At 40.6% G+C, this 26712-nt stretch overlaps 2 protein-coding genes across 6 annotated transcripts in view; both read right to left on the bottom strand.

Moving 5' to 3' along the window:
* LOC1279485 (protein disks lost) overlaps positions 1 to 26712 on the bottom strand; it is an 80750-nt gene that overhangs the window by 18827 nt on the left and 35211 nt on the right. The gene's annotated exons all lie outside the window — the stretch shown is intronic.
* LOC4578051 (brain tumor protein) overlaps positions 2818 to 26712 on the bottom strand; it is a 30406-nt gene continuing 6511 nt past the window's right edge. For all 5 annotated transcript variants that reach the window (XM_001238107.3, XM_061661273.1, XM_061661276.1 and 2 more), the window contains exon 3: positions 2818 to 26444. The gene's annotated coding sequence lies outside the window, so the exon portion shown is untranslated. The remainder of the gene's footprint in view (positions 26445 to 26712) is intronic.

Here is a 26712-nt window from a genome sequence, read left to right as displayed (position 1 = left end):
ATGATCACAACAGAGAAACTATAAGGCTATCTATTAGGTTGTGGCTAGAAATTACGATCGCCTGTCGTGTGCAGTTGACCTAGATTAGTTTTCCATGCTTCCTCGTACGTTTTTGGGGAGGGGCACGTTTAGGCTTTCGGTTAGAGATGGTGAGAAAAGGTAAGAAAATAGCCAAACAAATGAACGTAACCAACCGCAAAATGGAACCGTACGTTATCAATGATCAATGAATGAAAGGTGTCGATGAAGCACCCCAAAATGCGAAAAATTCCAAAGCTAAGTTTCTCGAGGTATTCATTAAAAAAATTAATATAAAAATGTTTTCTATATCACAAAACATAAAAAACGGTGTCACTATGTTACCTGCGTGTATCGTGAACAACCTCTGGGGTTCGATTGATTAGTTCATATTGCGTGCACGTTCGATTGAAAAGGGCGCTGTCAAAAAATCGGCACTGAAACTTCCGCTAAGCGAATTCGTTTCGTCTCTAACGTGTGCACACACATTCCACGTACTTCAAGGTCCACGGCGTTTTTGGAAAGCGACCGGACCGCCGGGCCACAAAAGGGAACGTGTTCCGAAAAAATTAATAACCCCCAAAGTACGTATTAACGGCACGATCGTCACGTGTGGTCTCGTCCGCCGCTAAGACTACCGATAGACCCAAACGTAGCCAAGTCTCAACACGCCAAAAACCTTCACAGAATCGATCGTTCGACCGCGCCACACTGTTGCCCACGGTGTGGGTGTGCGCAACAGTGTGTGCCTCAACAGTGGGCCTCCACTGTGGTTCAGCCCGATTCAGCTCGCACTCCGCATGGCACCGCAGTATCGGAAAATTGTTTCAATGACCAACACTGCACCCGTCACTCCTTTTTTCCAGCACACCTTACCCCCTCGCCTCGCCCCTTGCTTTTGTCCCCCCACACCTTTGGCTGGCCCGTCTTCAGAAACCGGTAATTCATTTCGGTGCAAATTTCGTAACGCAGGCGTAATCAACCAACCAACACGGCCTCCGGTAACCACCCACACTCGATCGTACTTGGCGTATGCACACACGGACATGAGTTTTGAACCGGGGGAACACATACGCAACATTAAGCATTAGCAGCAGCAGCAGCGGTGGCAGCAGCCCACTACCACCACATTACCCGCAGTAACAACACACAAACAATCGGCAGTGTTTTGTTTTACCATTGATTTCGATGTTCGATTTCAACTACCTTTCATTCTGTTGTTCTCCCTTTCGATTTACTTCACATTTGCTGCGCAAAAAACAACATTTCCACGCCTCGGTAGTAAGTAGTACCTGCGAATTGTGTACGATTGTTGCCTGCCCAAATTTCCCTAAATGCTGGGCACGTGAGTCGGCGAGTAAAGCGGCCACCGAGAAATGGCCCTGTCCAGGTTTTTATCAAAAATATTAATACTCCATATTCCTTATTGGTACAAACTTTAGTGTTTTGTCTTATATGTGATCAATTGGTTATATTTGTCCCGATAGTGAAACGTTAGCCGGTCTCGTAGCACAGTCGTCAACTCGTACGACTTAACAACATGCCCGTCATGGGTTCAATCCCCAAATAGACCGCGCCGCCATACGTAGGACTGACTATCCTGCTATGGGGGGAATCAATTAGTCACTGAAAGCCAAGCCCACAAGTGGGTACAGGCAGGCCTTGACCGACATCGGTTGTTGAGCCAAAGAAGAAGAAGAAGAAGTGAAACGTACGACGATGGAAGGACTAAATATTAAATTAATAACAGGCATCACGTGAGCGTGAACAGCTTCCACATAAGAGCATACAAAAACGATATCTTTAATAGAAAGAAAACATTTTTTTTTCAGGAATAATTCTTATTGAAATTTTTCATTTTGTAAGGGTTTTTAGGGATACTCATAATTTTAGGACACTTTCTTGACTCTTTTTTACGGAGAGAGAACTTTATGTGATGGGAAGTGGACTCCACAGCACGCTTTTTGGATCGGCTCATTTGGAATTTCCAACGTGGACTGAACAAAAGGCTCCAGCGTGTAAATGTCGAGATAGTCGTAAATAGTTGAAAAATATCCCATTATGCATCTTTTATAACCGTAGAAGAAGAGTCGATGGCTAGAATACAGTGTATTTTAACGTAAATATTTGTCGATTGTATGAACTTTATTATCATCATCGTTCACACGATATATACACTACATCGTCGTATTTCCACGGTTTCCTGTATTTTAATGTTTAAAAATTTAAACAATTTAGTTAAAAAGTAAAGAACTTTTCATTTAAAATGCATGATTCAAATAGGATTCACAACAAGATAAATATGGCAACATAAAAAACCAACAAGTATTTTTAAAACTACATTAAGATATATTAGATGCGGCAGGAACATATTCGACAATGTTAAGCAGGATATGCATGTCGATTGTTCTCATCCACAACTAACAACAGTGAGCTTATTCTTACCTATTTTTAGCTTTGCCAAACGATACCAAAAGGGCCAAACATAAGCATTGTCATTGAAATTTCGGATTTCCGCAGCGTTGTGATGAAACAGGGATAATAAACAACATCAAATGCACACCATTTTAAGAATAAATTATTTATTTCGGAAATTGTCATACAGGATAATACAAATAATGCAATACGTTTCTATGTAAAAAAGGAGTATCCTTTCATCCCATTCAGTAGGTAGATAGTAGTTGCAGTACAAAAATGAATCGATTTTCCTCTCCTATCTTTGCCTACAGCAGCCCAACCTGCTGCCGTTCCACTCCAACTTTCTCTCTTTCTCTCTCTCTCTCTCTCTCTCTCTCTCTCTCTCTCTCTCTCTCTCTCTCTCTCGTTCTATCTCTTAATCTTAACCCAACGGAATACCTTTCTTGAGAATTATCCTTGATCACCGGTGGCGATTTCGCAATCGTCGATCAAGCTACTTCTATCCTTTTTGCGTTCTTCTTCAATCACGATTCATTTCTGTAGGATGGTTACATTCATTTCAGCCCCTTCTTCGCGCATTCTCTCACACACAGCATGACTTGCAGGTCCGATACTTTATTTTCGAAGAAATTCTTTAAACGTAACAATAATAAGAATAATAATAATGGTCGAAGTGAATGAAAATTAAATAGGTGCAATTACTACCATTTTCTTAGCCGAGTCCAGTGCGAGTTATAATTGCTACTCGAGATTTGCGCTTCTGTTTCGTAACACGTCATTCTTTGGTTACTTACTTGTTATTTAAGTACTATACTGTTTAACAAAACGATAGATTTTCCTTTTTCAAAAGAACATGACTAGCTCGGGTAAGGGGTAAATCGTGTTTTTAATTCTTCTTAGTCTTCTTTTAATGAATGATCTTCAGACTGTTGTGGTGGTTTGATTGATACCAGCGAGTTGGATTGTGTAATAACTAGTATCATAAGTATTTAAAATCTTACCCCTCGTTGCTTATAACCACCATTTTTGTTATGTCACGATTCATTTGGTATTATTGATCAATCCCCCGAAATATGACTCTTATAGGAATCATAAATAGAAACAGTTTGCATGAGAACGATACAAAATAAAGATAAATAAAACAGTACCTTGCATGAGTCGAGAGTATAGAGTAGATAGTAAAACGTATCTTATAAAGGTATTTCAATAATCAGTCACAAATATTAATAGTAAGCCTTGTGTTATTTATCATGCTGAAACAGATCGAGCCGACGAACCCGAACAACCGGGGTCGCTCGGTACAATCTTAACTAATCTTACAAACGATTAAAGAACAATTCGAAAGGATTTCATCAGTTGCTTACGCCCTCCTCTCCTCGGTCCCTGCCATGCCCCCGGACATCCAAAAAGGGCGTAAGCAGCTGGAATGAAGCCCTCACTGTACACACTAACACGCATTAAATCTATGCCATTACACGCCAGTTGTCGAAAAGGAAGAAAGAGTGACGTTCACCACCTTCACGCCAATTCTTCTTTTATCCTTTGATCGAATCGAAGCCTTTCCCTGCTACCGCACACCTTCATAATCATAATGGCGGGCCCGCCGATGGCTGTTCATTTTCCCGCGCAATACCTTACTCTCCATTTTAACAATACTCAAAAGACGGATTCACACATTTAAAGATAGTACACACTAAATTGTGGTTAAACACCAGCTAATATTCGTCCTTCTGCGACTCACCCGCTTCCAGCCCCTTCATCCTGTGAAGCCATTCTTCTTTCGAGCAAGCCCGGACTGCATTGCTGCAAATATGTTTGTTTTCCTCCTTTGCCTTGCTTCTTATCTTTACAATTCATAATATGGCTTTTTTCAGTACACAACCATTCGTCTTACATTGTTTCATTTGTTTGTGTTTTGCTTTCTTTGTGCAGTACCGTAGGACAAAGATAGACAGAGAGAGTCAGAGAGCAATCTAGCTAAAGACGATTGAAACCATTTCCGTATAAATATGTCTCACTGTTGATGTGAGTGAGGGAGATCTAGTAATGGTAGCTAACGGAACGTGTTATTTGAAGATCAACGTTAAGAAAGCTGTTTGCTAGTCATAATCGAACGTAATATAGCAACAGGAAGGAGTGTTTGTGATGTATCAAATTATAACAGACAATAATGTAATGTGTTGCTACTTTTGCAACAAAAACGAGAATATTCACACAACACTTATTGTGGAGATTGCTTTTTTTTCCTTGATAAAACGCGAAAACCAAACAAAAAGTATTGTAGGTCCTGGAAAGCGTTTCATGATTATAGGCAACGTAAAGAAACAGCACAATTTGAAAATGCTTACTAGCTGGACCATGTTTCCTGCTGTACTGCCGTTCCCAGGTCCGTTTCTCCCCACCAGAAATGGACTGTTGTGCGTTAAAGTGTTTAACAAATGTATGTGTAGGTGTGTTTTTTTTAGTTGATAAGTATTTTTTTGTTTAGTTTAGTAAACAGGTGCATTTTATAAAAGACAAAACGATGACAAAAAGGACATTGTTTAGTAACGACATGCCGCCAGAATGCGAACCAATCGCCGGTGCTGGGATGTACTTTCGAGCCGGCACTCTCTTACAGCAATATTCATCACATTGTCTGGCATTACAATTTCACTCGTACACGTGCTCGTTTTTTCTTCTCTCTCTCTGGGTTTTAGGTTTTTAGTAACTTTCATTGCATCATCCTACTTGTATGTTTCACCCCCCTCTCTCTCTCTCTTTACCTGCTGCTGATTGTATAGCGATTGCGAAAGTCCACTGAAAATAGTCAACAGTATAAAAAGATTTATAACATTTTTTTTTGCTCGTTTTTCCCTTTTTTTGTTGCTTTCGATTGCATTCTTAGTCAGTTTTAGTAGTGCATTCGCTGCACAGTTCGCGCACACCGTAAGTGCGTTACGGCGTCAAACTGCGCTTCTCCGCCATCCTCTTCATCCGCTCAACACACAACCTTTAATCCTTTACAGTTTGCGGCATGCGATAAATAATTGATTCCCATAGTTTTTAGCACATTCAGTTTGCAAATTCACCGTTTACGTTGCCTTCCCTTCTTGCTCCCCTCCTGCACACCTCCCGTCTTCCCTTCTTCGTCGGTATTGTTTTAGAATGCAATATCCTCTCCCACAACTCTGCCCACCAATCCTTACAATAATCATCACCTTCATTCGTAATCATCATGATCATCATCATCATCATCACCATCTTTTGCAGACCCATTACGGGGAACCTTTTCTCGTTAACATCAGCAATCAAGTTTGGCTTACATTTATCGTCTATGCACACACACACACACTCTCACTACGATATTACTAAGAGCTTTTGTAACCACTAAAAACCTTCAAACATTTCGAGATGGTGTAAAAAGATCAAGTAACAGTGTTAATATACGATATTTTTGTTTATTGATTTAGTTTATCGTTATAGTTTACTTATTATTGTTGCAGTTGATGATTATTCTTGATTTCAAATAGTTGTTGATTTTCCCATTGCCGTCGATTCTGTTGCCATGTGTGCGTGTTTTGTGTCGGTAGTTTTAAGAGTGTGAGTGTTTTATTACTATGTTTAAGAGCCCATTATTAAATGGACTATCTTCCTCCCGCTACACTAGAGCAGGTTGTTCCTGTGTCAAATAAGTGTTATGTGTTGTTTTATTCTCTACGACAACATTTTATTTCACTACGTAAATTCAATTCAACACTCTAGGCACACCTCCGTTACATCCCGTTTGGTGCCACTGTCCGTCATCTTTTTTTCTTCTTCTTCTTCGGTTTTCACAATTCTAAAACAATATCAATCCGAAAGAATCCCTTCCACTTGTACCACCATCTTGGATTGTTTAAGTTGTGGTACACCTACAGTGGGGACAGAGTAGAAAAGTGATTTGGTCCTTTTTGTTTTCTCATCGTCCGAGAAAAAAGAGAGATAGAGAACGTTTGTGCAAGCTATATATGAAACGGGCAAGCAACTTATACGCCTAATAAATAGTCATAATGATATTATTGTTAGCAGCCATTGTGTTGTAAGCGCAGTAAAAATTCAAGCTATCATATTTATGTTATTCCATTACGTATTATCTGCGTCCCTCACTCTCTCTCTCTCGCTTTCTACGTTAAACGTTGCTGGTATGCTTCGTACAAATATGTCAAACCTTGGCGAGGGGACAGCAGCGGCGTGGAACTCCTTTGGCAGGCTCTGTATATTAGGATGTCACGTGTTTGCGCAGGATGAAGTAAATGACGGCACGTACGTTATCTGTTTCTGTTCCATTTGTGCCGCGTACTGTGCGTCTTTCATCTGAACAGCACGTCATGTTTAGTTTATTGCAATATTAAGTTTGCGTATGTGTGTTAAGTTCTCAGCAGCAGAGCTGTGCTAAGCAATTCGATAAAAAAAACACACACATTTGTGCATATAAGCTGAAGTAAAACCCAAGCATCCGTTCTTTCAAAGAACATCCCATTCTGAATGGGATTTCATGATTGATTGATTGATCCACTCAATACCAGAAGCGGTATTTGGGAAAAAATACAGCAAAAATAAAGCCGTTTGTGTTTGCCCATTTTGCCTATTCGCCGGTTTACTACTAGTTCTAAACGCGTTGCTAAAGTCCAAACACACTATCGAAAGTCTTGTTCTCTTATCCTGGCAACGATTTGATTTGGTGTACAATAACATGGCTTGTAGAATGGGTGTGTTTGAATGGATAGATACTGTATGTTGCTGTGTATATGTATGTTAAATATTAGGACCTATATTTATTCCCTACACCAATTTCAAGACATTTATACATGTCTAGCATTGTGTTTTAGTAATTGACAGTTTATTTTTTTTTATCTTCGCAACACAGTTACTGGGAAAGTTCAAGAAAAGAGAGAGAGAGCTGTACTGTTTGTTGCTATGCTTAATCATATCACCACCGTTAAACTACGAAAGGACATTAATTTGGTAAGTATCCTTTCTTGCTCCAAAAGACACATAACTTAACAGAGTTTGATTGCAGCGATTGCATAGATTATGCACTGCCTTGATCGGTATACAACAGCAACATTGTATTGTATTTTGCTGTTCCTACACACCTTGTTCTTATGCTGGAAAGAACATAAGAACAACTCTTAAAAAGTATCAAACAATTGTTCAAATAAGTGCTGTCCTTAGCTGCAGGGCAACAGGGAAACTATTGCAAAAAACGGCACATCTTCCCATCTCCCAGAATATATATGGACACAGACATACCACACACATACACATACGTAGCTAAACCCTGAACAGAAAACTGTAAGACTTAACTGTTACTTATCTGTGTGCATTTTATGACACTATTATCCGGCCTCACACTACAGCAGAATGTCTAGTTCGAATGAGTTTGTCGGTATCGGTCTAGATTTTTCCTTCTTGTATTGCATTGTGCTGCTGTGCGAGAATCAAAAATGTGTGTTCATCCCATTCCGTATGCCGCAGCAGTCCTTCAATTTCTTCGCCCTCTCTCTCTCTCTCTGATTCGACGAATGGTGACGACTTCATTAGTATCAGCTGCCAGAATAAGCAAATCGTAAATGACTTTTTTAACGCTCCTCGCTCCTCGTCTCTAACCGTCTCTAAAAACATTGATCAACGTATGGAAAGATCTACAAAATTCCCTAACTTCGTGATTATGGTTGGGTTTTGTCTAATCCCCAAGGAGAGAATATTTAAAATTAGCCGAACAATCCAAAGCCGCACCACTATATCATTTTCACACACCTTGGATAATTCAGAGTGCATTCGTCTGTTTAAGTTCCTCTCTCTCTCTCGGCCAATATTCCCTCCAGTATAGATAATAACACTTTGAAATGATTCTTTGTTATTTTTTTGTGTGTTTTTCTCTTTCTTTTTCATTGTTTACTTCAATAGGACTTTTTTTGGTTTTCTATTTCTTTTTTTTCAATAATTTTGCTGGCATGATTAAAAAATTGTTCCCGGACGAGAAATGCTAGTCAATAATTTCCAATCGTATTAGGTAAATACATTTTGTAACAATTCATTCATAGTCAATATCATTTCAAACACCCATTTCCGTGTATGCACGTGTGTATAACAGTGTGAATGTATGTGGCTGCATGTTCGTGGTATGTGTGTGTTAATGTGTTGCTGACAAAAACCACACAGAACTGCAAGTTATATAGATCCTACACACCCTGTGTTACACTAATACTGCACCACCTTGCTAGCAAATGGTATCGGAAGGTGTAGTAATATTGATTTGTTCGCATGTAATGCTATTAAATTCATAGCACGAATTGCGAATTGTGGATCAGTATGTCGTTCGATCGAACTCTGGCGCTACCTTTTTCACAACACCTTGCTTGTTTCGCGCCGAGGCGGTTCGAGTTCATATTGCCGATTATCATCTTTTTGTGGTTCAAGAAAGGATCGCTGTAGATCTGTTATCATTCGCCACTCGTTTTGGAAGAATAGAAAACGGAAGTAACATGGTTCATTTGCAATGAATCTTGTATAACATCGTGTTTTGGGTAATGCATTAGATATCCTGTTGTTTGTGTTCGCTATGTACACTCTTCTACATACTCCCCGGGGAGTGTAATAAGTCGTCGTTCATTGGCGGGGTAAGTTTTCCATATCTTTAGAAAGGTGGTTATCTGTTTCCATCTCCCGCTCCGCGGCAAATGGAGCTTCATGTTGTGAGTGTGTTGTTTAAATCATGTGTAGCATGCACTCCAAAATATTCGGCTTGATGCCAAAATTCCACAATAAACTTCAGTGAGGTAATAAATACAACAAAAAAATCACCGAGATGAAACTCAAACGAACACTCCCAGCCACTGTCCCTGTGGATGCAAAGTAGATGGATCAATTTACGCTTTTGTGCAAAGTTTCGGTGGTAAACATTGGGATTGATCGACTCTAGCGAGAACCGAGCCACATTATATCTGTGTAAGTAACTGTGGCGACGAATTTCGATCAAGCTGCGATAAACTGAGTTTTAAATGTTGTGTTTGCCTTCCAAGCCTATTGCATTCCAACAAACTATATCAAATTCGGGTTTGTAAACAAAAGCAATACCATCATGTCCTTCTATTTTTTCGCCACAGTTTGCACACTAATGACACAGCTAATATTAGCGTTCGGTTTTACAACGTGTACAGTCGGGAGACCAACAACACTGCTCTGTACACCATTACACTGGCCATTTATACCGTACATATGCGCTTCATATTTTTTGCCTCCAACTTGATTTTCATTCGTTTTTGTTTTTTATTTTTATCCTCATCTCCCGTTAGTAACAACATGAATGTAAATGTTCAACAAGTGATCCACAAGATATGTATTTTACTTTACCAGCTTGAAGTTTTCGAGTTTTCCTTTTTGGTTTCAAAATTTAACAATACTATTTTACACGGAATTGTTGATTGATTGATTGATGTTAGAATGCAGAGAAGTCCCATACTGATGCGGGGACAGATTCATGCTCTTTTGCTTCTTGTATTAAAGTTTCGTTTAAAATGTTTGAGCCGATCTTCACTACCCATTTAGTGTGACTTTAATCGTCAGTGCTTTGGTTTATGAGTGTGTGTGTGTGTCCGTGTGTGACTTGTTATGTTCATTGATTCATTGAGTTTCCTGTTATTTCTTTCGACCACCGTCAACACGTGCTAAACAAGAACCTGGCTCATGCTTAACCACACACTAAATATGTCAAGCAGAAGTATGGTTGCGCTCCTTCTGTCTTCGGCGAGGGACTAACTACGAGCACACGGTTCGGTAAGCTACAGTTGAATCATGCAGATTTTAATAATGAGAATTTTAACATTACTGGCTACCCCTTTAAAAGATGAATCTGCTAGTCAAGATTCATGTAACGAACATGGCAATCGCGTTATATGTGCACACACACACACACGACAATGGTTGCACAACGTTTCTAATAGTGTGCGATCGCCCTACGATCAATGCGCGCGTCTGCAATAACATACCTTACTCGTGTACCTGTGTGTCTTGCTAAACGATGAGTTTGCTACGTTTGTTTCGTTTGATGAATTGATCTCCTGTTTTACCATCGTAAATGCTGTTTACGGATTGTTTGGATATTTTTTGTTTTAAAACGTCACTAGAGTAAATATAATTGACCATCGGAATTACATGTTGATTTATTTCAGTGTTTTGCAATTTCCTTTGCGATTTGCTCCCTCGTGTTTCTGGCCCACCGGCCAACCGGAACCGCCGGCGACCGATGCGCCAGATTCCCTAATAGTTATGCGGCTACATCCCTTCCTGCGTCATCATCTTCCGCACAGACATCGTCGTGAATGGTGTTGTTGTTTTTTTTTGTAGAGTTTTTAATATTCTCAAAATGTTTTCCAACTACGCTAAGTTCACCTGATAAAAGCAACGCGAGAAAAATACCGTTTTACTCATCGAGATGATGTGCGCGCGCGATGGTGGTGGTGGTGGTGTTGTTGGTGTTGTGAGTTTCATTTGATTTCCTTTTCCTTCGTGTAGCATGCTAGTGTGTGTGTTTTGATTTGAAATTTGTGCAATACAATGCGCGTCAGTGTGTGTATTTATGCTGTCCGTGTAGTGTACGGTATCGGGTTGTTATGTTCTGAATTATGCTTTCGCTTATTGTGTTATCGAAAGTGAAGTGCATTCAATTAACATACTTATGCTGTGGAAACAATCTTTACGGAGATATGTAATTGAATCGCTGCGTAATTAATAATCCCTTCGTAGTAGTGCATTCTTAAACAAAACATACCCAAACAGAGCAGTGCAGCAGAGCATGGGGGTATGCTGCGCTTCCTGCGTATTCAGCATCGCACCAGCCTCGACTATGTCGCACAGTATGTCGCTCCAAGATATGGCCAAAAATAGAAAATATTTCTTCTCACCCTCCGCCCATGTGGGAAGTCGTGTTTTAGAAGACGTGTTTTTTTTTTTTAATTTATGCTGTCTCGCTCGTACATAGTTATGTGTATTTATCACCCCGTTTCATCCGTCGTTCTGAGGGTTAGTTATGGCACAGTCCCACACTCACAACGGCGCTGCGTTAGGTCTTTACTCAACAGCAACCAAGTGAGGAAGTAAGTACGACGATTAAAACATTAGTGAAAGGGAAATTTGATTCCAAACTGGGGGAGGAATGGGAACGATAAAATGTTCTTGCTTTCATGAAATTGAGCTACGATGGGGGGGCCAACATAAGGCCAGGCATTCTGCACAGGCAAGAAAGAGTTGCCAAACCAAGAAGAGATACTCCCTCCCGCTCGCTCGATGTTAGTATAAACGTTCTAAAATTTCGAACCCATGTTATGGTCTGTTCTTTGCTTCCAGTCACACGCGGCGGTGCTGGTGCATGTGAGCGCTGCGAGCGCATCTTCATTCCTTTCACCACGATCATATACGCCCCAAAATGGAGGATCGAGGGAAAGCAACATACAACAAAAAAAAAACTAACACCAACTCTACTGGAGCAACCGAGGCCAAGTGAGAACCGGGCCTCGAAGGAATGTATTCCATCAAATTTTACACTCGATCATTCTCGCGCCCCATCACGATCATCCAATGCACATCAGGTTCTCGGGTGGCGGTGATGGTGCTCGCGGGGCCAAGTGTGCTGGTAAAGTCGTTAGCCACATAAAAAGGAAATATGCGAAGCGACGCTCAGGCAGCGAAGGGTGAATCGAATCAACACGCTGGAACGAAAGCGTATTGGAAGCCACCACACACTGGGGCAGTGCGCAGCACACAATATATATAGCTGGAGCAGCATGTAAACCAATAAACTCACACACCAACGAACGTGCCAACGTTTTCTCTACCGAGCGTGTGTGTGTTTGGTGTTGGTTGAAAATGTGCGCGCGGTCCACGAGAACGCGTGGAAGTGCGAGGATAAAACGCGCTGCTTCCTTTCATTTCGATTTCACACAGTACGATGATCTCTGTTATGGATTATATATTCTGGTTTGGACCATTCTGCCTTCCATTCCCTGGGGTTTATCCGTATCGTAAGCAGCCTGCCGTATAGCTAGCGAGCGAAGGAGAGATAGAGAGAGAGAGAGAGAGAGAGAGAGAGAGAGAGAGAGAAACGGAAAGCAAAAGGGAGAAAATACACGGCGATCTTAGAAGCCGCGATCACTCACTCCTCTGCCCAATCGGTGGCGCGATAGCGATGGGAAAATGATTCCAAACATGTACACTTAACCGAGCTTCCTTCCACCTGAACCTCCTCTTCGCTCTGCTCTCGCATATGTATACCAACTGCGCGCGCCACTCTTCCGCATCGGATGAGACGCGAACTTGGGGTTGAAATAAAATCACGAAGAATTACACCAAGTAATCCCCCCCACCGCGAGAACCAGAATTAACTTCGCGCACGCGGTTCTCCGGTCCATCCGGTCCCGCGGCTCGGCGACAGACAGTGGATTAGCGGGAGCGCGCGCGAGCGCAAGCAAGACAAAAAGCGTGCGTAGCTTGTCGCGCTCTGTACGTACATGGGACGCGCGTCCCAGCAGACTTGATGCAGGTCAGCGACACGCGCGCGCACGCCAGCAATCGAAGGTGAATGATTCCGTATGCTACGACGGACCGGCCGGTGCGCGCTTGTATGCGTGCTTTGGTGCACACTCACCCTTACACACATACGCAAGATGATGGGGTGGTTAATGCTTGTCAGCGAGAAATGCTGGACAGTAAACCACGCTGCAGTAAAGCAACAACAACACCAAAAAATGCACACAGATTCCCTTCGAAGCAGCGACTTTGAATCGGGTGCCGCCTTCAACTGTCGCCGAACCGGTAGCGGATTTGAAACAAAGCGCAAAACCCCGCGCGAGTGTGTGACCAGGGACGATTCCGGTCAATCGCATTGCGAGATGATGCGATGGGTGTATAACAAGGCGACAAACAAACGAAACCGGATGACCATGGGGTGCTGCTGCTGCTGCCGCCCTGCCGACGGTGGTCCATCGTGGATCGCAGGGGCTACACCATACCACACACAGGGTCACCCCACCACACGCGTCGTCGCTCATGGCAGGCGTTCTCGTCCGCACGCAGAGAGTGGTGCTCGTTACACATGAGCACTCCCGCTCTCGCTTTACTACACCCCCCCCCCCCTCCCTCCCGCTAAATAGGAAAGGAAAAAAAGCATCTCGTGCCACCCCGCATTAGCAGCAGCGTGTGCTCTAAACGCACGCACACAGTGTTGTGACACAACGTGGAGCAGCTCTCGAGAGCGGCGTGAAAAAAAAGACACACAAATGCGCGCGAAAAAACCTCGCGCGAAGCGGAAATATCGTGCTCGCGCGGTCAGGGTGCGCGCGTGCAAAATGTGCGCACCACCGCACCACGCGGTTTTTCGCAACAAACGAATGTAAACCGCTAGTTCAAGTTCACGTAACGTAGATGACATAGTTTGGCGTTTGCTTGCCTTTTCAATGCGTGAATGTAATGAAGTGGAGGAGCTCGGGGAGAGAGAGGGGGGGGGGAGGTTACTTTTTAACAATCGATGAGTTTGGCAAACGTGTTTAAAACAGCTTTACTGTATCCAATGGCATGAGTGAATTTTCTTCCGTTTATGGATGTTTGGTGCCACTCTTCAATGGAGTACGGATATGCTTTTGGCATGTGCTATCAAAGAGTGGAACATCTCCCAAAAACTATTTTGAAGAAGCTTCAATAAATTAAAGCCAGTTAAACGCAGCTGCCGGAAACGCCAGCCAACATACACGTCCCCACACACACACACACATATACACACATTTCTATAAACATGTTTCTACGTGTTGGAAACCGGTTTGCATTGGATATTCCATAAGTTCTTTTTTTTCGTAGCGCTGGTCGAAAAAACCTGATCGCATCACAGCTGATCGTCCACCGAAGTAGTAACAGCATGTTTCATCATGCTTATTCTTTTATCAATGAAAACTTGCAAGAACGGGTTTGGGGGGGAGGGAGCAACATATTAATGCTAGCCGTAAGTGGCGTTTTTGGGATGCAATATTTTGCGAGAAAGTATCGTTTGCCTATTGTACCCTCTCACCAGCTGATAAAAAGATGCAACTTTTCAAGGCCAAATTTCATTGCAGACCAACAAAATCCACCATGATCGGGGGCATTATCAGAAAACGATCTTCAATAGTAAAATAAGGCCCAATAAAAACACTCAACCGCGTGCCATTTGGTTTCCATTTCGCTCCCTTCAAATGTATACCCCAAAAGCATGGACACACAGTGCTCAACAGGAGTGCAGCAAACAGCCCGCCCCAGGCCTGAGCTTATGCCGTTCGCACACACGCCCGTTCAAACCGCTTAAGAACGTGAGGTTCGAGCCGCCAGTCGCCAGCCGACACACGAAAGACGCGAGTGCAAATAATAATCCAACTCCAGCGACAGTCACACACGTAGCCCGACTTTTGCCGTTTGGCAACGCGTACGTAATACGTACGTTTCTTTTCCGAGGCACCACCGGGAGGCACCAGGCAAGAAAAGAAAGAAAAAAAAACACCCCAAGACCTACACTGCACATTGCACATTTAACATGCACAAAAAAAAGACACACAAATTCGCGCCATACCCACATGGCCTGGTAACAGATTTCGGTTTCATCAACAAACGGCAACGCCATGCATTCGAAAGGTGGCGCGAGCGGCGGTGGCGCACTGTTTGAAAATGGTACCACCAACACGCAAAAGCCAGTCTATCACTGGAAGAAGAAAAAAAAACATTCGTTCGGGGCATTTGCTGGATGGCTGGCAATGGGGCTCACTTGTGTGACAACGCATAGTGTTCGAACGAGGGGATAAACAAGAATAGACGAACGGCAAAGAAAACGCCCAAGAAGGTTGCTAACCGGCGCGACACGCTACCACCTATGCACGGCTCTTTTGCTGATGCGGAAATTTATCCTCTGTCAGGCATGGAGCTGTTTCGGTGGTGGGCGACCACGGTGCCTTAAATAACTCTGTTTTTTGTTGTTGGTGCAAACGTGTTGTGTGGTTTATGGAGGATAATGTTTTTTTTTGCGAAACAATTATCACGTTATCATCATTGTATAATTTTACATATCTGCCAAGTAATCGAAAACTATCAACAATTGGATTTACCGGAATCGACGCATTTACCTCTTGGGCTGTGAGTGTCTTTCACTGGAAAACATGATAAAATCTCGGCCATGCTTTTCAATATTGGGCAAGATGATTGAGGCAATAGAGAAATAACAGAAAAAGGTAGTAAACATTGGACAATAAAGTAAACAAACACTATCCGAAGCAGCACCCACCAAACACGGCTGAAAGAAACCCGGGAAGAAAGTGAAATGTGGCCAACAGGATTAGAATGTGAGCAAGAGTGAAATGGAAAAGGGAAGATGAGAAAAACAAAATGAACAGCCTACTCCCATTTCTTTCTTGCTGTATCTCATCTCTCTTCCGTGTTGTACTCTCGTTTAGCTCACGCATACGCATTCAGCCTTAGGTCTCTCGCCTTTGGGCTGGACACGATGATGATGACGATGAGCAGAGACCCGTGGGTGTGTTGGGTCATGATAGGGGAGGAAACGTAAAGTAGTTTAACTTGTTGCAGCAGTACCACCACTCTCGTTTGGCCCCAATATCTTTGCCATGCAGCGCTCACCCCCCCTCTGTATCTCCTCTACTTCTTCCCCTTCTTCTCAGTGGCCTGTTGGCGATGAGCCGGAAAAAAGTGTTACGTTCTGCTCCGTATATCAATGAACCTCATAGGCAACACGGTACGAAGAAAGCGAAAAAAGTTATCAAAGAGAAGATATAAGAACCTCTTCAACGAACCTCTTAGGCAAAGGGTGAGGAGGCAAACCTGCACAGATAGGAACGCTCACAAGGACGGTTGGGAGGATTGATTGATAAGTAAGGCAACGGTGTTTGAATCAGCCCCATTTAGCCTGTGTTGTGGGGGACCAGCTATCGGACAGTGCCAAATAGACAAACGTTGTTCGCTTTTTTGTAGACAAACATCAAATATTCACATGTCAGATATAAATGTAAACAAAACTCGGACACCATCGATTATCGCGCGTGTTCCACAAACTTATCATTCCACAAGGAGACTCTTGCTGCCGATGGTTGAGAGGTATACCAAAGGCAAAGCAGCACCAGCCTACCACTGCTCGCCCCGATTCATTTTCGTTCCATTTGCTTCCTCCCATCCTCCCGCCAATGGTGCAAGGAAACCGGGAGAAAGGCGAGACGAGAAAATTGGTGAAAGAGGAAAGTGATATCATGACACATATATCGAAGAAATGTGTGCTTTCTTTCGTCTGGGTCGGGGTCTCAGTTATGTGCAAAAGCACAGCGCGGCGCGGCTCATGCAATTCATGCATTACATAACGTTACGAGAGCAAGTCTGGGCCAATCTTGAAAGCGAGCCAGCCAGCCAGTCAGCCAGCTTACCAGCCACCCTGCTACCCTGCTTGGTCTGCCATGCCTGCTTGGTCGGTCACCTTACACCGCCCCGCTGTTAAACTGGGGCTAGATGAAACCGAAAGCTCGCGCACACTCACGCATCTCAGAGTGCGCGGATGGATATCTGGTAACGGTCTGGAGAGACGCCGGGAGCATATTAAATGCAATTAAATAATTGCATAGATGATACGATGCTTGCTCCTACATGCACCTGGCCTTTTTTTGTGCGGTCAAAACAGCACAAGTACTTTTGATATCACACAAACAAACATTTCATTTTAATTAAGGTGAAACAAAAAAGTCAGCACTTCTTGTCGTGTTTGTGTTTGTCTTTGTATGTAAATGTGTGTGTGTATGTGATTTCAGCGGTTAGAATTAAATTTGCATGTAAGATTGTTTGTCTGCTACATTTCACATTACTACCCGAGCTTTTGCCGAGTATTATCCTTTGCGTTGTACAACGGGTCTGGCTGAATTCATTTCCCCTTAGAGTAAAGTAGATAAATTCCCTAAACAAGTTATCAGAGCTATCATGTGTTTCCCCCCTTTCCTCCGCGTTCTGATCTGATTCCAATATGATGAAAAAAAAAAGCAGCTGAAGACACAATCGATGTATCACCATCCCGCGTAAAAATGTGTAGAAACCCAATAAAATGCGCTGTTTTGCTGTTCGTTTTGCTGCCCAAAGAATCGGATTACATTCAATACATTATTTGCATTTGCTTGTCTCTCTGTGTCACAACAATCTAACATCGGTAGCACAACGTGAACATCCTTCCAGGTTAGTTTCCCTTTAAAATTGCATCCGTGCGTACAAATGGAGTAATTTATAACTAGTAGAAATTATCGTTCCAACTGCCCTTCTCCATTTCACGCGATGCTTTTCCTTCCAAATATATTCGTAGAGCGCTGATCTTTACGCTGACACTCTAGTTGCACCATACATGCGCGCATCCTCTTTCCTGCGCTCGACTTATGCTTCCTTTCAAGATTGCGAGTGTTTTTATTGTTTTCCTGTGTTTGGTTCTCTGTGAATGGAAAATCGATTTGGCTTACATTCATGTACAGAGATGAGGAGTAGACCAGGGTGGGGCGGAGAATGTTGTTAAGTAGAGTTTTGCGTAAAGTTTGCATTGCTACATTTTTTCACTCCATTTGTTTGTTTGTTTGTTTGTTTGAAATCGTGAATACAAAAATATATGTATGTTGTATATATAATGTTATTTATGTTGTATGTTTCTTTAGTATAATGTTTCACATTCCCACAGCGTTCGCTCACAATCCCGCCAATTGTTGTCTTCCTAGGAACAGTTACTTGTGCCTGGAGTTTTTTTTTCCTCCCAAAATGTGCCTTCTTCCTTCCAGCTGATTATACGTCCCTCAGCTCACAACTACGCGATAGTAATAATAAAATCAGAAAATGGTAAATTAACCACCTCACCCATCGGCAAAACGATCTATCAACGAACATTGGCTTGTATTGTTTGCACGTGTATTATTGAGTATGCTTTCGTTATATTTCTTTAACCTTCTCATACACACACATATACCCCAAAAAAGAACATATCATTTCATTTTCCCGTCTTGCCCAGCTTCAGTTATGTTGTGTATACTGTATATAATGCAGTTTTTTTTATAATATGATTGTTTCGTGTGCCTAATTTCATTATCGGTATAACGTTTGGAACTACTTCTACGAGACAAACGCTTTACAACACATGCTTCACTGTTCTGCCAAACATTTGATACATGATAGCAGCAACAAAATATGCTTACGACATTCCTCGGTCTGTCCGACAGATTGACCCCATCATATCAAGCGTATAACATTTCATTTCTTATAGTGGCTGGATGGAGACGTTTCACAAAACCAACGTTTTAGCTGCATGCCAAAAAACAAAAAAAAAACAAAACAAAACCCTCTACATACTCCATACACGCAAACGATGGGGGCGGCACGTTTACCGATCAATGAATGGCGTACACATCCTTTTTAAAGTGATTCCCCCCTCGCTTTCATGCGTAGCAAAAGTTGGCTTGTAATTTGTTCTTTCGATTTTCATTCGATGTACTCGATCGGAAGATCTCAGAAAACGATCAAATGTAATATGTAATATAAAACTGTTCCCCTATAGGACCCCGCGGCGTCCAGAGTGGAAAATGAAACGTCGCATATCGCTGACGAAGTATCACAGGCCTTTGGCTTAAGGTCCTGGTATTGGATAAATTAAAAAGACTACCGGCAGATAATGTAAATGAACAATCCGAATCTCACCATAAAGATCATCGAAAGAAACCTAACTACAATAACAATTCATTTTAATGACTTCATTACTCTTACTTCCAAATGATCCTAGCACCTTGGTTCGAATGAATGCGATCATTCGCCGAATGTGTGTTTTTTTTTCTTCTTCTAAGTGCAATTTTCAACAGGATAGTCTTTGGTTACAACGTCCGCCATCTTTCCGACATCGGCCATTGGAAGTTGTCGATCTTCCGTAACAAGTATTCGTTCAAAAACGCGTGCAACGATAACGTGGTCTGAAAACGGATCTTACGATGACGATCGAGATAATACGTATGAGCTTGATCAGTGGAAAACATAGAAACACGCATACGCACCACCATAACAGAAAGAAATGAATCAAACGCGTGATGGATGTGTGAAGGAATGAAGAGTTGGCAAATGTTAAAGGTACAAACTACAACGAACGCAAAAAGCATGGAAAAACAAACATGTGATGTATATGAGACAGCCAGTAGTGTGTAGTGTGTGCGATTTTATTGGTGAAATGACTCTGAGATGATGATGATCATGATGACGATGATGATGACGATGATGATGATGATTATCATTAGAGTACGATGGAGATGATAGGGATGGTTATGTTAATGATAATGACAACTACTACACTAAAGCCATATTGGCAATATTCATGTGGATGGCGATAAGACTAGAATTGGTTAATGTTTTACATTCGGAAACAAACTTTACGCCGCACACAGACCGACAGCAGCGACGGCGGCGTCAGTTCAAAAGCAAGACTTTCACTTCAGTCTTTCTATTTCCTCTTCTTTTCCCCTTTCCGAACACTATTTCCTGACGGATAAAACAGCAAACACCGGAAAATAGTTCTACTCAATGTGCTTTCTCAAACAAACAGCCCCCGCACTTAGTTGGTTGGATTCATTGCTGTTTTTCTTTTCTTCTTCTTCATATCTTCTTCTAATTGTTCTGTTGGCTTGAAGAAGTCACATTGGGTTTGCTTTGGGTTTTTAACAGTAACGCTACCCCATCTATCTCGCACGAGTTGCGTGGGTTTTCTATTGTTTCGCAAAAAGACGACGAACAAACACACTTTGACATTGTTTTCTTCCGAAATATGCATTATCAATAATGAGTATAATTCTAATAGCAATAGGAGTAATGATAATAATAATAGTAATAATAATATAATAATGATAATATTAATCATAATATTCGTAATACCGTTCATCCAAAAAACCGAGAAATGTTTAATGATTGTGATTATGTTTAGTTTGTTGCTCCACTTTCCATCTTTCTCTAGTAACTAATAGAGAAGTGTTATGGTTATTTGGCATTTTTAGCATTCTAACATACAATTCGATCATATTTGCAAATAGTTTTTTCTCGTTCCTTGCGCTCATATCAATGTCGACACATCGCCGATCGCACACTCGTGTACCACCGCAACTATACATCATGCGCACGCCTGCTAGCGCCCATTCTAACAGACAGTAGTGTATCTATGTATGTGTGTGTGTGCATGTATGTGTGTAGATTGTTGTTTTATATTGTTGTTCCCCGCCTAAGGACGCAAAATGTTTACGAATATTTGCGCTCAAGTAATGCTGAACTAACTGCACTTTGCCTTCGTCGGAAACCATCACTGCTGCACGTATTTAGTTAGGTAGCAGGATGCAAACTCACTCTGGTGCAAACAGCTGAAATCTCATTTCCTTACAACTAGTCTCTTTCCAGTGCTGTTGGCTCTAGCATTACACTATCCTTTGCCATGCAGTTACACAGCACGATACCGTGTGAAAGCTATGGTAGTAGCACGATCAATATTCTTATCACTCTATTCACTGATGCATCAGAACCACATTCATAATAATTTCCTTATCATCATTCACTTTACCACACCACGCAATTGCGTCCACGTGCGTGATTTGCGTAAACTCAATTGCATAGTGCGAGTGCGGTTGGTGTGCGCGTATAGAAATTGATGTCTTTTTCGTTTTTCGTTTGCAAAAGGATTTCCCACTAGTTTACTTCGTTCGCCACTCTCCACAGGATGTCCTTGTACTGTTATCCATCTGAAAGCACGATCAATACTATGTCGTCCCGGCAATATCCATTCTCCAATCGTTCATATTCCGATTCTGATGCTGTATGATAGTATTTAAGATTCCCTATGTTATTAAGTGTATATGCTTCCAAAATATTACATCTTGGAACAGCACAGTGTATTCTAGCCCTCCTGCGGATATTTCTCATATATCCCCGTAGAACAAGTGTTTATGTTTATCCCACCCAAAAATAAGTAAGTTTCCAACTCGTACTTTCTAATTGCTAAATTCTTCAAACATACAAAGAATGACAGTCTTTTAGTAGAGTATTTGCATCCCTTGGTTCTTCTTGTTTTAATGTCTTCTTTAAAGTACCGTTATTTGGTTTTCTCTTCTTCTTCTTTTGGTAAATAATGTTAAAACGTAGCAGCGCGTAAGCATTCAATTGCTTTTACTATATCATATAAAGTTAGATTCAAGTCTCTAGGAGATAATAAGAGAATTCATTCTAAACGTTCAGCAAAAAAAAAATAGCATAATAGAACAAATAAGATTTATTATTATTTAAACATGGACAAGAGTAAGCACAGCGCAATACACATATGGTAAAGTAAATAATGACCAAAAAGAATATTATAATACTATTTAATTTAGCTCCGGAAAATTCACGAACAGTGTGCAACCCCATCTTTATTATTAGCGAACGTCGCGTATTGCCGTTTTGACCGTTTTGCTGGGCAATAGCAAAAAAGGCTTCTCAAAACGCACCAAAGAGTTTCTTTCATGTCATCTTTTCCTTCTGTATGGTACATGCAAATTATCCTTGTAGTTATATGCTTCATTTTTTTAGAGGAATGTTACATTGCTCAAACCCATTCTGATGTTTAATACCAAATGTTCTACCATGGAATACATGCAAGTAGCTAATGATCGGTTGTAACACTAAACAAATCTACAAATAAAGCATACACAAAAGAGAGAAGAGAATTGGCAAACCAAAAGCGTATTCGTTGGTAAGTTATTGATCTTTATGAAGGTTCAATTTTCCATGGAATCTTCACTGAACAGCGAAAGGTTCATCGACAATCTGGACATATTCGTCGAATTAAAGTGTTGATTTGATGTAGGTTAGTTTGGTGGTTTAGTTTTTGAGGATGAGTTAGTAAGTGTGTGAGGTTAGTTGATGCTAGTGAGAGCATGAATGTTAGTATTTGTTTAGTAGTGTGTAAATCAAAAATTTCAGCAGAAAATATAAGAATAAATATAAGGAAAAAAATAAACAAATTATGAAATTTGACTAAACAACACTTTTATTTACCTTTTAAATTATCTTAATAAATCATCAAAAAAAGATATACTTAAAAAAATAATAATAATCCGTATAAACTCCTAACAATAGCTTTTCGCTTTTCGGTCGATATGAACGAAGAAAGTCATTGCGAGATACGAGTAATGAACGAGAAAACTAAATAAGTTCGAGAGAAACGCATTAGCGCTTTCTTTATCTCCGTTTCTGTGCAACCGCCTTGCAACTAGAATTGATGTTCTTTATATCATTTCAGTTTTAATAGCATTATCAGTCAATTGCACGTCAAATGTGAGTGCATGGAGTGAATGTTTGCCGTATGCAATAACGATGCTTCGCGCCACGAACGGTTATGTGGGCCTGCTGTACTGGTTGACTTTTGATTACGTAGTTACACCATTGCTTGTTCAACATGTAGTTTGTTTGTTTTTTTCTTCTGTTTTTTTTTACTATTTATCTGGCAAGCGTGATCTATTGCTGTCTTGCAAGACATTATACGTTGCTGACAATCGAGCCTGGGATATTTAATCGTTTATCGAGAATTGTTTCTAGATCTGTTCACACTAAATAAGCAAACTCATCAAACTCAAAAACTTAAGCATTATAATTTAACAACACAAAGATCAACATAACCAACAAACATCGGTAATATAACTAAATACTATTAGCTTAAAAAGGAAGGGCTTGCGATTTGGGCATCGAGCCGTCCTGGGTTTAAATGCAGTAAGTAGACGTCTGGTTTCGCTAAAACCTAATACAAATGAAATGCTAACATAAACTATGACAAATACTCTACGGCTCTACATCAGAGAGACACATTACGAACAGCATCAAGCTCAGACCTGTATGGACACTTACAAACGTAAATTACAAGAATAATAATAATAATAATAAAACACGGTCCTGGGATATGGATATCGAACATCTTAGGCTAAATAACTAGATGTGTAATGTGTATAAAATACTGAACTCTTACGTTAAGCACACGACAGGGGATTTAAAAATAGTGTAACAAACGATCATCGACAAGCGTATGTGGTCCTATTCTTTGTTCTAATACACAAAAAAAACAACAGAAAATTTATTACACAAAAACTCATCAAACGACAAGATAAAACATTTCTTAATACTGCACTGTATATATGAGGAGTGGTCAAATTTCTGTTTTACGCCATTGATCGAGTTCCATGTGTATGGCAATCGCGGTCGATAAAAAAACAATCAGTTGCGATATCCATCTGTCCATCTCCATCAAAACTCAAACGCATTTCTTGAAACTATTTTACATTACTGTTTAAGGAAATGTGCTCAATGCAGGCAAGTTTTCTCTCTAAAACTGCCGTTGGCTTTTGTTCGTTGCAGGTTTAATAGATTGGATTTAAATTCTTTGTCACGATTTCAAATAACACAAAATAAATCTAAGCTCATTCTATTTTACGTACTGTGTGTGTGTGTTATTGATGATGGAAAATGGAAACAGTATTTCGTAAATAAAATTGAATTATGCGAAAAGAAGTTTACATAATTTACAGATAGCACACACATGAAAAAAGTGGAAAAAACGCACTCAGACTGGAACAGAACAATAGAAGAGAGCAAAGTGTGAGCAAACATTATATAAATAAGAGACTTAGAATGGGGTAAAACAATGCAACATCGTACAGAACTAAAATATGAAAACTACAAACAAATAGGAATTTGAACGAATTCGACGCACCATTTGTCACTTACAGTTTCATTGATCACTGTTGATCGCGTAATAATTCTTTTTTTTTTTTTCTTTTTTCGTTTAACAGCAATCTGAGGCTGTTCGTCGCGACAGATGATCAGCTTGGAGCAATTGTTCGTTGCAATTAGGAAAAGATAACAAAGAAACTCAATTCGCCACATTACGCCTTTCAAGAAAAAAAAAATGCATGCAAATTCCAGTGTAATCACCATCATCGCACAGTTTTGCTCATCCGTTGCTTCTTGAAAGGGTACACTGATTTAACAATTTATCTAAATATTTCCTTTTAAATATACCTACTAACGTTTAGTTATGATTTTTATGTTGATCCACCGTTTTCAGCTAGTTTTTTTTTATCCTAGTGTATTTCATAAGCAACCAATTTTTTTTAGTTCAGAATTGTGCTTGGATTGGCAAAGGAAGTGACTTAAAGTGCAAATACCTTTCAAACCAAGTTCTGTGTTGAAGAAGTTTTTTTTGTAAAAAAAAGAGCTTGATTTTGCCGTTAATAAGTCATGAACCAATAAAAGGGTACGGCATTCAACAAAAAGATTATAACTTTCGCCTTACGCTGTACGAGGTAAGATTAACTTGTAGGAATAATAGTTTTTACATGCAATTTTGGTAATTTGTTGTCTTTGTTTAAGTAGTTCCCGACGGCTTCGAGAGAGCAATATCTGCTTCGGATTTTAACCGCACACAAAAGCTTCAAATAGTCTATTACAATTCCGCTTAAACCAATATACGAAAGCAGAGTTTTAATTATTACGTACTCGTATCAATATTACATTGACTCTTTTGATGCAGTTGCTGAACGTCATCATTATCATTATTCCTAGAACGTGCTGCTGCTGGGCACAAAAGATCAAATCAGTTTCTCTCCTACTGTTTGAGTACCATTCGGGAATGGTGTCTTATTGAAAACGATCGCTTGGATCCACATTTCGTAAAGTTTGTAGGGCTCTTTTATGAGAATCGAGTCATTTGTAAAGGTTTCGCAGTTAAAAAAAGTATACAGAACACGATGCATTAAAGACTAGTTATTACAATATATTAAGCAAGGACTAAAACATGTCAACAATAGTCTTCTGCGCAGAGCAACTCAGTCAAATTGAAAGTACCTTATTTGCGACTACCGCTCAACGAACTGTAATCAAAGTTGCCCTTAGTACGAACTTGATTCAGTCATTCTCTCATTTCGATAACCTTTTTGGGATGCGAACGTTTGCGCTATCCTTGCAATGTTAAACAAAATCACACCCCATAATGTGGTTGCAGTCGCCAAAATGGGGCATTCCGGCTCGTTTGCGTTCTATTTTTGTTGGGGTGTTGCAGGCGCACCAGCCAACGCTGCATTATACACAACATAAAAGTTATTGTTCAAACAGTTTTTGTCGCACAGATAACACAATATAATAATAATAATAATAAACGTAAAAATAATTATAAAAACAAACAAAAACATAGTTGTACAACGCGCAATTTAAATAAAACACGTTATCTGCTACAGTTGAGAACCTGGGTGGGATCTAATCAACAGGTCAAACAAACACATCTTACTTGACACGGATGCTTCTTATGACCGTATCCGCCTTCTATTTTGTTGATCGTATCTCCTCAGCTGATCGGCACGTTGAGCGAAGATCCTAGTAAAAGGCTGCCTGTGCTAAGGACGCACACTAGACGTTTATGCTCCGACGTTTGCGGATAACGTAGAAGCGTTGAGCGTTGTTGGCTGTCTATGTTTTGGCGTTATCGTGAATAGTTTCTGTTGTTGCTACTCAAACGTGTTAAGCGCACCTCTTTTGACAGTGAACGTCTTGCCAGGGTGTGTGTGGTATGCGTGTCTGTAGGTGTTAGTGTGGTATTCTCTAGCAGTTACAGTAGCAGCACAGCTGGCACACACATTTTGTGCTAAATTCGATATGTCAACAACAATCTCGCAATTTAGGAAGCGCATGATGACAATTCTATCTCATCCTTTATCCTTTTCTCTTTCTGTCTATTTGCTTTCTTGTCTTCCTAGCGCTCTTCCGTTCTTTTAACGCCTTTGTTCATCATGTAATTGCGCCACGTTATTATTACCGTCGCCTAACTTTCACTATACTTGACAAAGATGCTTAAATTTAACGATGCTAAAACAATCTTTTCGTTTTCAGTTGACTGTTTTGTTTTTGGAGATCTGAAATACAAACGAAAATGGGAATGGAAAAGGGAAAAATACAATTATTAGCTCGTTTTGATAAGTATAATTAGTATTGCTCAATACACTTTCTTCTAACTTTGAGAAGATTATGAGGATCATGTCTACCCTATCTAAACCCTAAGCATACATTTTAAGATCAGAAAAAGGAATATAGATTCACTTATGCATTGTTATCCTCAAACTCTACTTAAAAATGTTATCGAAAACTATGATTCCGTAAGATTTATTATAAAACTATTATTCT

Source organism: Anopheles gambiae, chromosome 3, assembly GCF_943734735.2.
Source record: "Anopheles gambiae chromosome 3, idAnoGambNW_F1_1, whole genome shotgun sequence".
Taxonomy (NCBI): domain Eukaryota; kingdom Metazoa; phylum Arthropoda; class Insecta; order Diptera; family Culicidae; genus Anopheles; species Anopheles gambiae.
This window is presented reverse-complemented; position numbering and strand designations above follow the sequence as displayed.